The sequence below is a fragment of the Hyla sarda genome, chromosome 2 (genome assembly GCF_029499605.1).
Source record: "Hyla sarda isolate aHylSar1 chromosome 2, aHylSar1.hap1, whole genome shotgun sequence".
NCBI lineage: Eukaryota > Metazoa > Chordata > Amphibia > Anura > Hylidae > Hyla > Hyla sarda.
The window spans coordinates 443,791,439-443,804,884 of NC_079190.1; the positions used below are offsets into that span (position 1 = coordinate 443,791,439).

At 40.7% G+C, this 13,446-nt stretch overlaps 1 protein-coding gene across 2 annotated transcripts in view; it reads left to right on the plus strand.

Moving 5' to 3' along the window:
- COL8A1 (collagen type VIII alpha 1 chain) overlaps window positions 1–13,446 on the plus strand; it is a 123,907-nt gene that overhangs the window by 49,264 nt on the left and 61,197 nt on the right. For both annotated transcript variants that reach the window (XM_056559303.1, XM_056559304.1), the window contains 2 exons: window positions 7,504–7,648; window positions 10,922–10,998. The gene's annotated coding sequence lies outside the window, so the exon portion shown is untranslated. The remainder of the gene's footprint in view (window positions 1–7,503; window positions 7,649–10,921; window positions 10,999–13,446) is intronic.

Genomic DNA, 13,446 nt, shown 5'->3' on the forward strand with positions numbered 1-13,446 from the left:
CGCTGACACAGTGGATCCACAACCTGTGAGCCGAATCGTGACAAGAAAGAGGAGAAGAGAACTGTCTGAGGACTTGAGAACCAAAATTGTGGTAAAATATTAACAATCTCAAGGTTACAAGTCCATCTACAGAGATCTAGATTTGCCTTTGTCCACAGTGCGCAACATTATCAAGAAGTTTGCAACCCATGGCACTGTAGCTAATCTCCCTGGGCATGGACGGAAGAGAAAAATTGACTAAAGGTGTCAACGCAGGATAGTCCAGATGGTGGATAAGCAGCCCCAAACAAGTTCCAAAGATATTCAAGCTGTCCTGCAAGCTCAAAGAGTATCAGTGTCAGTGTGAACTAGCTGTCGACATTTAAATGAAATGAAACACTATGGCAGGAAACCCAGGAGGACCCCACTTCTGACACAGAGACATAAAAAATCAAGACTACATTTTGCCAAAATGAACTTGAGTAAGCCAAAATCCTTCTGGGAAAACATCTTGTGGACAGATGAGACCAAGATAGAGCTTTTTGGTAAAGCACATCATTCTACTGTTTACCGAAAACGGAATGAGGCCTACAAAGAAAAGAACACAGTACCTACAGTGAAATATGGTGGAGGTTCAATGATGCTTTGGGGTTGTTTTGCTGCCTCTGGCACTAGGTGCCTTGAATGTGTGCAAGACGTCATGAAATCTGAGGATTACCAATGGATTTTGGGTCGCACTGTACAGCCCAGTGTCAGAAAGTTGGGTTTGTGTTCGAGATATTGGGTCTTACAGCAGGACAATGACCCCAAACATACGTAAAAAAGCACCCAGAAATGGATGGCAACAAAGCGCTGGAGAGTTCTGAAGTGGCAGCAATGAGTCCACATCTAAACCACATTGAACACATGTGGAGAGACCTTAAAATTGCTGTTGGGAAAAGGCGTCCTTCCAATAAGAGAGACCTGGAGCAGTTTGCAAAGGAAGAGTGGTCCAATATTCCGGCTGGGAGGTGTAAGAAGCTTATTGATGGTTATAGGAAGCGACTGATTTCAGTTATTTTTGCCAAAGGGTGTGCAACCACATATTGAGTTAAGGGTGCCAATAATTTTGTCCAGACCATTTTTGGAGTTTGGTGTGACATTATGTCCAATTTGCTTTTTTTCCTCCCTTTTTTGGTTTAGTTCCAATACAGGGAATAAACATGTGTATAGCAAAACATGTGTTACTGCAATCCTTTTCTGTGAGAAATACTTCATTTTCTAGAAGAATTTCAGGGGTGCCAACATTTATGACTATAACTATGAACAAGCCGGAGATACAGCATTCAGCTATCTTTGTCTCTCCTACTGAGATACATGGAGTGAGCGTGTCAACCGCCACTTCGTGCAGGGGTCAACATGATCAATTCTTAGGGGGGGGGGGGGGGGGTGAGTGGCGGGCCAGGTCCTGTGCTGGAGATTGCGGGGGTCCCAGCAATCAGACCCCCCGTAATCTAATACTTATCTCCTATCCTTTAAATAGGGAATAAACATTTCTGCCTGATACTCCTTTAACAGGCCATTAGGTAGGGTCAACGCTTCTCACCACAAATGTGTTACATTTTGCGGCAAACTGTAGGCCAGGTTTACAACACTGATTCTTTATGGAATGTCCACCCAGAAAACACAGGCAGATATTCCACACATATGATCGTTCCAGTGGGCGCCAGGACCACTTGGAAATGTGCTGTCTCATAGATGGCAATGCATTTCTGAGTGGGATCCGCAGAAAGAATAGACATGACTATTCTTTCTGCGTACGCTGGAATTTGGATTTCCACCATGTGCATAGTGCAGCAGAATCCCATTGAATTCAATGGGACGCTGCAGCAGCGGAACTTCCAAGCAGAATATTCCTGCCGAATTCAGCTTGGAAATTCCGCTGTGTGAACATGGCCAAAGAGTAAAATTCCAGGTAAAAGTTCATGGCATTCCACAATACAATGAAAACTCAGTGTGCATCTTCATCAATTGTGAAGAAGGAAGGAGATCTTCAAAACGTCATGGTGTGCCCTTGTATTTGGGTAGAGCAGTGTTTCTCTACCAGTATGCCTCCAGCTGTTGCAAAACTACAACTCCCAGCATGCTGGGACAGCCTATGACTGTCCAGGCATACTAGGAGATGTAGTTTGCAACAGCTGGATGCACCCTGATTGGGAAACAATGGGCTAGAGGATAACAGTAAGAGGCAATTGGCTCTGCATAAAATGTGCAGATAATGTTAGATAATGATCTACTCTTTAAATCTAGTTTTTATGTTTACCATATATCTTAAGAATTTTTGGTGATATTGTTCTCATTTTTTTTATCTATATTGAAAACTGTACCTGAAATCTCAGAATTTTCATTCTGGCTACTATATATAAAAAAAAATAAAAAAAAAAGTTGACCCTTCCTCACTTTAGTTTAAACTTTCCATCAGTGTTCTTCTTATAATCAAAAACAGGCTTACAGTAAAAAGTGGAACAGGCAATTCACAGTAGGTAATGTTCAGAGCTACCCCCTTCCCCTCCAAAATGACTTTGGTCACAGAGCATGCATAGAAAACTTTCCCATAGAAGTCTATATGGTCACCTTCAGTCTTTCCTTTTCTATAACACATGCTTTTTTATTAAGTGGGTTTAATAATATAGTAGGCATAGAATACTTTCCTGGACAGTTCCTATTAAAAGACAATAAGCAGAGATCTTGAAAACTATAGAGACTGATGCTAAAAGAATGTTGGAAAATGTTATAACTTTTCATTATAAAGGTATATTTACATGTATGCTTGTTGCAGATTTTGACTCCTGTTGAAGTTTAGCAGTAAATACAAATAGCATTCTAAATTGTCCTCATTAGAAATTTCCTACCATTTAGCTACTAATGATAGAAATATAAGATAAGATAAATACATTACTCAGACTTTCTCCTCTTGTAGTGTTAAAGATAGCAGCTGGGGTGGGGAGCAAATCATAAACCTGCTCAAAAAATGGACAGGTGGGAGAGAAACCTTGGAGGATAGCCCACACAGGCTGGAGAAAGAGAGAAGAGCACACAAAAGACATTTTGCAGAGGAGACTCAAATAGGTTATGAACAAGTGTAGAGAGACGATAGAGCTCATACAGCACATTGCTGAGTCTGTACAAACAAAAGTATGCAACATTTTAATAAAGACATGGCTAAATTGTTCTTTTTTCATCAAACATGGATTGAGTAGAGATATGCTAAGGAATCACCTTCTCCTTAACTAACACAGAGTTCTATTAAGTAAAACATCCAAGATGCTGTATGTGCAGGTTACTTGCACTGAAAGCCTTTGTGGCTGTCCCATTGTCCTAACTGTTCCCAAAGTTGACCATATATACAAGACTTTGATCCGCTGCAATGTGAAGACCCATTATCTATGGGAATGTTTGAACAATCCAAGCAGCTACATGACAGACTAAACATGTTGATCCCTGTGTTTAATTTAGAAACAATAATTAACTGAAATGGCCAAAGTCAACCATCTTGGCCAACCCTTATCTCACATGTATAGGGAGATGTACAGCAAGTAAACACTATTGACTTGGGTCCTTAACTTCATTGTCAAGGCGATTCATTGGCAACAACCTGCTCTGAAGGCAACATGACTGCTTAATCAGCATCGACCCTGCATACAACTGGACCCTTCTTCCTGGACCCCTGTTGGGGAAGGGACAGGGATTGGCATTAACTGTATTTGAACCAGAATGTTGAGGTTCCACTGGATGTGTCTTCCAATGCAACACTTTCAATGCAATCTAAACAAGAGTATGGGAATCCTCTGAAAACATCAAATTTCAGCCAGAGATCAAGCCTTATAATTCCAGAAGTTCTGAGCGTTTACAGTGGATTTCGCTGTTAGTGTCAGATGTAAGCGCTCTGCCAGACTGCTGAAATAAATGGTTACCTAATTCCCGGCTAAATAAAAGGTGTTATTGTTTCATAAGCAGCTACTGTGGTAGATTTGCAGATATTTTAAGAGCATTAGTTGATGTAGATTTCAAGAAAGGGGGCAGAGACAATAATTCAATACAGACTTAAAAGGAAATTATATTACAAAAAGGATTACATAGCACAGGCCTGGTCTGTTTATTTCTATGTCTCATTCAACTAATGATGTTATTAGTCTTAGTCAGGTTTGCATTTGGTATTTCTTAATTCTTGTTTATAGACGACTTTCTAGGTTTGTTTGCAAGTTTAAAGTTGATATAAAAAATTTACTAATATATTACCATCAAATAGGGAGCATTTGAATAAAGGAGTTATCTGACATAACTGAGACGGTGGCTACAGGGAACCAAAACCTTGTCATACAGACAACCGGCAGAGTTTTACAAGTGTCTGTATTTGGCAGCCGGAATTATAAGAACTGTACAGCATGTACATGTACAGCATAACTAACCAAATGAGCAGCCATTGCTTTCAGAGACTGTATCTGCTGGCTCAGTCAGTAGAATTGCTAAACAGTACTAACTAATGCAAATCTAAGGAATTGCGTAAAGCTACTTTCCTAATTGTTCCCCAACCAGTGACTCAGGATCCCTGTGTGACTCTTCAGCTGTTAGCACCTAAAGATAATATATACAAGGGGCACCAGAGAGGTTCTAGCATTACTATTAGAGCTTAGTATTAGTGTCAAAACCACATCACTAGATTAAAAAAAACATTTTTGGCCTTTTTTCTTTCTATTCTTAGAGTAGCTCGGCACCATCCATGGCATTTTAAAGTGGACAGTAACCTACAAAAGGTTGGGAACTTCTCATGTAGAGTAATGGTGAATCAGCCTAAGCCGGTCTGCCAATAAACTTCTGCACAGCAATGAATAGCTGAATGTGATATCAATAATTAAGTGTCAAATTCTACTTAGAAGGGACCATGATTTTCATCCTGCATCTTCATAATTCTAAACCAGAGTCTATGAGAACTTTGTATAATTTAAAGGGGTACTCCGTCCCTAGACATCTTATCCCCTATCCAAAGGATAGTGGATAAGATGTCAGATCGCCGGGGTCCCGTTGCTGGGGACCCCGGGGATCGCTGCTGCAGCACCCCGCTATCATTACTGCGCCGAACTCGCTCTGCGCAGTAATGATGGCGGGGGGCCGCAGTGGTTATCCCTGGAGTCCCCAGCAGCAGGACAGCGGCGATCTAACATCTTATCCCCTATCCATTGGATAGGGGATAAGATGCCAGGGGCGGAGTACCCCTTTAAGGGGTTTAAAAAAAATAAAAAAAAACTACTAAGATTGGGGGTGAGGATTTATCAGATCCCCTGCGATTAAATAGTTATACCCTATCCTGTTAATAGGGGATAAATTTGCAAGATGGGAAAATCCATTTAGGGTGCATTCACACATACATATATAGACACTGTATTTGATGCTGCAGATTTGAAACTATGTTAAGTCATTCAGTTTACATTGAAATCTGCAGCTTCAAGTCTTCAAATATGCTCAGGATGCTCTACATGTGAATACACCCTTAACCCCTTAACGACCAAGGACGTAAATGTATGCCCTGGTCCGCTGGTACTTAGCGCACCAGGACATACAATTATGTCCTGTACATGACCACAAGCACCGGAGCACGTGTCATCAGCAGCTGGGGACCCACCGTTAATGGTGAACATCAGCGATCATGCTGAGGTCTGCTATTAACCCCTCAGATGCTGTGACCAATACAGATCACAGCTTCTGCTGCAGTGCGGCTATTGTAATAGCTGATCTGATGGCCCGCGGCATGGCCGCGGGGATCAGATCAGCTAAGATGGTGGCCGAAGGTCTCCTCACCTGCCTCCTCTGCTCTCCCGGGGTCTTCTGCTCTGATCTGCCTTCCAGCAGACTAGAGCAGAAGATAGCCGATAATACTGATCAGTGCTATGCCCTATGCATAACACTGAACAGTATTAGCAATCTAATGATTGCTATAGATAGCCCCTATGGGGACATAATAGGTATAAAAAAAAAAGTTAAAAAAAAAAGTTAGAAAAAAGAAAAAAAGTAAAGAAACATTTGAAAATTTCCCTCCCCCAATAAAAATCAAAATCACCCTTTTTCACACTTTTACTCAAAAAAGCATTGAAAATGAATTATTGAACATATTTGGTATGCGCAAATGTCCGATCTTTCAAAATATTATGTTAATGACCTCGTGCTGTGAACGTAAAAAATTGTCACATATACACAAAAGTACAAAAAAAAAAATTACAGATCATGGTGCAAAAAATTTGCCCTCATACATCCCTGTATACGGGGGGGGGGGGAATTATACGTGGTCAAAACAGGGCGATTTTAAACATACTGATTTTGTGAAAAAAGTTAAAGATTTTTTAAAAGCGGTACAAAAATAGAAAAGTATATAATCATGGGTATCATTTTAATCATACTGACCCACAGAATAAAGAAAATTTGTAATTTTTACCGTAAAGTTTACAGTGTGAATAGGAAACCCTCCAAAATTTGCTAAATTGCGGTTTACATTTAAATTTCCTCACACAAATAATTGGGTTCGTTGTACATTTTATGATTAAATTATGGGAGTCATTACAAAGTACAAATGGTTGCGCAAAAACAAGTCCCTATATGGGTCTGTGGATGGAAATATAAAATAATTATGGATTTAAAAACAAAAATGCAAAAATAAAATTGGCCTGGTCCTTAAAGGGGTACTCCGGCCCTAGACATCTAATCCCCTATCCAAAGGATAGGGGATAAGATGCCTGATCTCGGGGGTCCGGCCACTGGGATCCGCCGCAATCTCTCCTGCAGCACCCACTTGTCATCAGCCTTACAGAGTGAAGATCACTCGGTGTCTCATGACTCACGATACAGGGGCTGGACTATTGTGACGTCACGGCTCTGCACCCTTGTGACATCATGCCCCCCCCCAATGCAAGTCTATGGGAGTTGGCGTGACGGATGTCATGCCTTCTCCGATAGGCTTGCATTGAGGGGGCGGGCGTGACGTCATGAGGGGGCGTGGCCATGCCATCAAGATACTCCGGACCCTTCATCGTGAGTCATCAGACACAGAGCGATCTTCGCTCCATGAGGCTAATGATGGGGAGGGGGGGGGTGCTGCAGGAGAGATTGCGGGGGTCCCCAGCGGCAGGACCCCCGAGATCAGGCATCTTATCCCCTATCCTTTGGATAGGGGATAAGATGTCTAGGGCCGAAGTACCCCTTTAAGATCAAAATGGGCTTGGTTCTTAAGGGGTTAAAGAGATTATCTAGTTATCAAAAATGTATCCCCATCCACAGGATAGGGGATTAGTGTCTAATCGCCAGGGGGCTGCCTCCACCTTCCAAGATGTACTAGTCACGCCAGTGAAGGCCCCCTAATTCCATCACTGGTTATAGTGGTGTCCTGCTATGGGCTATTTAACAATGAACCAATTAGGTAAGAAAAAGTGTATGACAAAAAGATGACAAATAAAAGTTTGATTCCACTTTTCTTTTCCTTTTTTGTCTCCGTCACAGACCTCAGACGTCTCCCATCTACAGCGCAGGATTGCATCATACGCACATCAAGATATATGAGCTTTAAGCCAAGAAAACTCTAAATCTCACCACAGTCTGTGGATAATGATACATTCCCAGTTGATTCTAGTTATCAGTTGAAAAGGTAATAACATATTGACAAAAATCCCTTTCTAAACTCTGCGGAAAATTTTATTTTACATTTTTTGGAAAACTACCATTGCAAGTTTTGAGCCAAAGCCAGATGTGTATTCAAAAGGAATGGGAAATGTAAAGGAAGGACTTACACTTCTCCTTCATCATGGACCCACTTCTGTCTTTAGCTCAAAAACTGCAGTTGTAGTTTTCCAGAAAATGCCAGAAAAAAACCTGTGTGGAAATCTAGTTTTGTAAGGCTCTGTATTGGCGTCTTGTTTTCTATGTTCACAGGATCCCTTAGCCATAAGGATTAAGGGCCTCCTGGTACTTAAGGACCAAGGGCGTACCTGTAGGCCCTGAAACCTTAAAGGAAAACGATCATCCTGTTCACCCACACTAAACCCAATACACTGGGCTACAGTGTGGGTGAACAGGAGACCGATGAGGGGTCAATGAATTAAATACGTACCTGTAGTTCGGTGCTGTGTCCCTCCGAAGATCCTCTTCTCTCCCTGCTGAATTGAGCACAGGAGGTGGGCCTGCCAGGTGAATTTAAATATTCATTGGCGCTGGTCACGTGAACGCTCAGTAGATGCAAGCGCTCATGTGGTTGGCACCAGTGACCCTTTAGACGCTGATCACGGCATCTAAAGTGAAAGTGGATGATGCTGGCAGCTTAGTGGAGCTCACGGAATCCCTGCAACATGATCACGGGGGTTCCATGAGCCAAAATGACAGGAGGGTCCCCTTACCTGCCCATGCCTATCTTACTATGTAATGCTATGCCATAGGCATAGCATTATCCAGTAAATGCAATCTAATGAGTGCATAAAAAAATCCCTGTAGGGGACTTAAAAAATATGAAATAAAAAATAAAAAAATGTTTCTAAAATTATATTAAACCCCCTCCCCTAATTAAAAAAAACAAAAACAAAGCCCCTTGTTTTCCCATTTTACAAAAAAAGAAAAAAAAAGAAAATTGATTTGATTTTTAATCATATATCGGTAAAAAAAATTATGAAAAGCGGTCAAAAAGTCCAATCAAAACAACAATAGAACAATAAAAGAAAAACTATATAAATTGGAAATCATTTTAATTTGAAGTTTTCTTATAAATTTCTGCCCGCAAATAATATTTTTGGGGTTTTGTGGTACATTTTATGGTAAAATGAAAGTTGTCATTACAAAGTACAATTGTGGGTCTGTAGGTAAAAAAAGAAAAAAAAAAAAAAAAAAGAAGATTAAGGCTAAGTTTACACTTGTTTTTTTGTTTTTTTACTCCCGAAAAAGCACCAGATAAAACTGCCAGTGATTTTCCCTGTGTTTTTGCATTTCTTTCTGGTGTCTTTACCTTTTTGTGGAAATTGCATTTTTTGCCCATTTGGCAATTTTCTTGCAGGCGTTTTTTAGAATTTTGTTGAGTACCCAAAAAAAAAAAAAAAAAAAAAAAGATGCAGTAGGGATGGAAAAAATTTATATTTTTTAGAATGAAAGTGTTATTAATTTTCAATCAAGAACCAATTTATGTAAGCGGGCAGGGACATAAAAATGTATCCGACAATATTAAACATTTATAAATGGGCCATGTAATTGTAAAAATAATATTTTTTTTAATTAATTTTGTGAAACTTTTTATTAATAATGTATTTTTACTACTCTTAAATAGAGATGAGCGAACATACAGTAAATTCGATTCGTCACGAACTTCTCGGCTCGGCAGTTGATGACTTATCCTGCATAAATTAGTTCAGCTTTCAGGTGCTCCGGTGGGCTGGAAAAGGTAGATACAGTCCTAGGAAAGAGTCTCCTAGGACTGTATCCACCTTTTCCAGCCCACGGGAGCACCTGAAAGCTGAACTAATTTATGCAGGAAAAGTCATCAACTGCCGAGCCGAGAAGTTCGTGACGGATCGAATTTGCTGTAGGTTCGCTCATCTCTACTCTTAAACTTTATTCTCTCTATTTATGACATTATTTAGGAACTACTACTACTCCCAGCATGGAACAGACTGTTCACTCCTGACACCGGTTGCGATCATCCTTTTTATTTCTGAGATGCGGAGCGGCTCTATACAATGCTCCAAATCTCTGCTTTGTACTCCCGGCAGTCCAGTGATGTGAATAGAAATTCACATCACTGATTCATATTTGCCGCTCAGAGCAGTGATTAGTCAGATGGTGTCGGCCAATCACCACTCTGAGTGGCATATATGAATCAATGATGTGAATTTCTATCACTGGCCGGAGTACAGAACAGAGATGCAGAGAACAGCAGAGAGCTGCTCCACATCTAAAGATTGTAAAGGATGATCGCAACGGGTGTCAAGAGTGACACCCACGGCAATCTGTCCCTTACTGCAGGTACTACTGCTCCCAACATGGCGCCCACTCGGCTCTATGCTGGGAGCTGTAGTACCCATACTAATAGGCAGATCGCAGTGGATATCACTCTTGACACTCATTGCGACATTGGAGGCTGGCCGCACTTCTTCGGTCCCCTGCCTTGCTCTGTACTGCACTTTTAAGTGAAGTTCTCTTCACATCACAAAATGATATACTGTATGCACTGATAGTTGTGATTGGCTGGCACCATCCAGCCAATCACAACTCTCAGCGCCAAACATGAATCTGTGATGTGAAGAGAACTTCACATCACAGCGCAGTACAGTGCAGGTCAGTGGAGCGGAGAAGAGCGGCCGGCAACCAACTTCTCCAGATTATAAAGAACGATCGCCACTGGTGTCCAAAGTGACACCCTCTGCAATCTGTCTATCAGTGCAGGTACTCACACTCATCATGGATTCACTTCCTCCCTGAGTCTGCTGTGCTGTGCTTGGTCTCTACACTTAATCACTGCAGTCTGCTCTGTAAACCCCTCCTCTCTGTTTGCATGCTGCAATCTGATAGACAGGACAGGAGTGAACACAGAGGGGTGCTAGTCCTACCCTCACTTACTGGATTTTGTCCCTGCCAATTCAGGAATCCGCCCAGAATTTCCTAATGGAAACTCTGTGAGGAATTCCTGTAGTGTGAACAGAGCTTAAGGGGAAGATTCATCAAGCCTGGTGCAAAGGAGCCATAGAGCAATTACCCATATCAACCAATCAGATTACTTCTTTAATTTTTTTTTTAAAAGGCCCCTGAAAAATTAAAGCTGGATAAATCCCCCCATCTCAGTATCTACAGTACATAGTGTTTTTAATAACCATCTGTCAGTATAATTTATTTAGTATAAATAAATAAATAAACAAATAAATAAACTGTACCTTCTTTGTTGCAGGTGCTTAGTGCCGACAGAGATTTCTACCAACAGATATATGAATAAGAGGATTTTCTCCGGCACCTCAAAGTTTAAATGTAAGCCATGGGAAATGACTGTATATAGCAATATCTAACCCTGTGTTTCCCAAACAGTGTACCTCCAGCTGTTGCAAAACTACAACTCCCAGCATGCCCGGACAGCCAATGGCTGTCCGGGCATGCTGGGAGTTGTAGTTTTGCAAAAGCTGGAAGTACATTGGTTGGGAAACACTGATCTAATCTATCTACTGCTTGAATTGTGCGGATGATTAGAAATGATCAGTATGTAGATGAATGGTGTTTTTATTTCCAGCACAATCTTCTACCAAAGATCTATATGTATCCGACTCCCAATCACCTTAAAATTAATGCATCTTGAATAGGTAGAAAAAGTAATGAGGAATAAACCGTAATAGTAAAGTTTTATTTGTTTATTTGCGGCATATATTTTTACAACTACCTTAAATAGCCTTTTAATACAGCCCATTTTTTGGGGGGATATAAGTAGATTGGATATAAGCAGGATACAGAGGTATCAAATGTCATAATATACGTGGTCTTATCAAGTGTACCTTCATATTACAGAAAAAAATAATGCTTATATATGTTACTTACTAGGTCATGCAGATTTGTTTATGTTTCTAGCTTCTGTATTTGGCTCACAAATCCCTCTGTTCTGCTGCTCATTCATTATGATAGCCACTGCTCAGGAAGGGGTGTGTGTGAGGCAAGCACCGAGCCCGCCCTCACTTACATAGTTACATAGTTACATAGTTAGTACGGTCGAAAAAAGACATATGTCCATCAAGTTCAACCAGGGAATTAAGGGGTAGGGGTGTGGCGCGATATTGGGGAAGGGATGGGATTTTATATTTCTTCATAAGCATTAATGTTATTTTGTTCCAGGAATGTATCTAATCCTGTTTTAAAGCTGTTAATTGTTCCTTCTGTGACCAGTTCCTGAGGTAGACTGTTCCATAAATTCACAGTTCTCATGGTAAAGAAGGCGTGTCGCCCCTTTAGACTAAACTTTTTCTTCTCCAGACGGAGGGAGTGCCCCCTCGTCCTTTGGGGGGGTTTAACCTGGAACAGTTTTTCTCCATATTTTTTATATGGGCCATTAATATACTTATATACGTTTATCATATCCCCCCTTAAACGTCTCTTCTCAAGACTAAACAATTGTAACTCCTTTAATCGCTCCTCATAGCTAAGATGTTCCATGCCCCATATTAGTTTAGTCGCGCGTCTCTGCATCCTTTCCAACTCCGCAATGTCCCTTTTATGGACAGGTGCCCAAAACTGAACAGCATATTCCAGGTGAGGCCGTACCAATGCTTTATAAAGGGGGAGTATTATGTCCCTGTCCCTTGAGTCCATGCCTCTTTTTATACATGACAATATCCTGCCGGCTTTGGAAGCAGCAGCCTGACATTGCATGCTATTCTGTAGTCTGTGATCTACAAGTACACCCAGATCCTTCTCTACCAGTGACTCTGCCAGTTTAATCCCCCCTAACTTAACTTACCTGTCAGACGTCTGTGAGGGACAGTATCAAACGCTTTGGCAAAATCCAGAAACACTATATCCACAGCCATTCCTCTGTCAAGGCTTCTACTCACCTCTTCATAAAAGCAAATTAGATTGGTTTGACAACTTCTATCCTTAGTAAACCCATGCTGGCTATCACTTATAATACAATTATCCTCTATGTATTCCTGTATGTAATCCCTTATAAATCCTTCAAACAATTTACCCACAATGCACGTTAAACTTACCGGTCTATAGTTTCCTGGGGAAGACCTAGAGCCCTTTTTGAAGATTGGCACCACATTAGCCTTGCGCCAGTCCCTTGGCACAATACCAGACACCAGAGAATCTCTAAATATCATGAACAGGGGTACAGATATTACTGAACTTACCTCTCTAAGAACTCTTGGGTGCAATCCATCCGGCCCTGGAGATTTGCTTACATTTACTTTACTTAACTTACCTTGTACCATCTCTACATTAAGCCAGTTCAGTACATTACATGATGTGTTACCAGCACTGACCTGGCCAATGTCAGCTCCTTTTTTCATAGTGTATACAGAACTAAAGAACCCATTCAGTAGCTCCGCTTTCTCTTTATCGCCTGTGACAACCTCCCCATTATCATTATCAAGGGGTCCTACATGCTCTGTCCTTGTTTTTTTTTGCATTTATATATCTAAAAAAATATTTAGGATTAGTTTTGCTTTCTTTGGCCACCTGTCTCTCATTTTGAATTTTTGCTGTTTTTATTACATTTTTACAGATTTTATTAAGCTCCTTGTACTGTTTAAATGTTATAGCTGACCCATCAGATTTGTATTTTTTGAAGGCTATTTTTTTGTTGTTTATTGCTCTTTTAACCTCATTTGTCAGCCATGTAGGATTTAGTTTTAATCGTTTATATTTGTTCCCCTTTGGTATATATTTAGCTGTATCGTTATTTAGAGTTGATTTAAAGATGTCCCATTTACC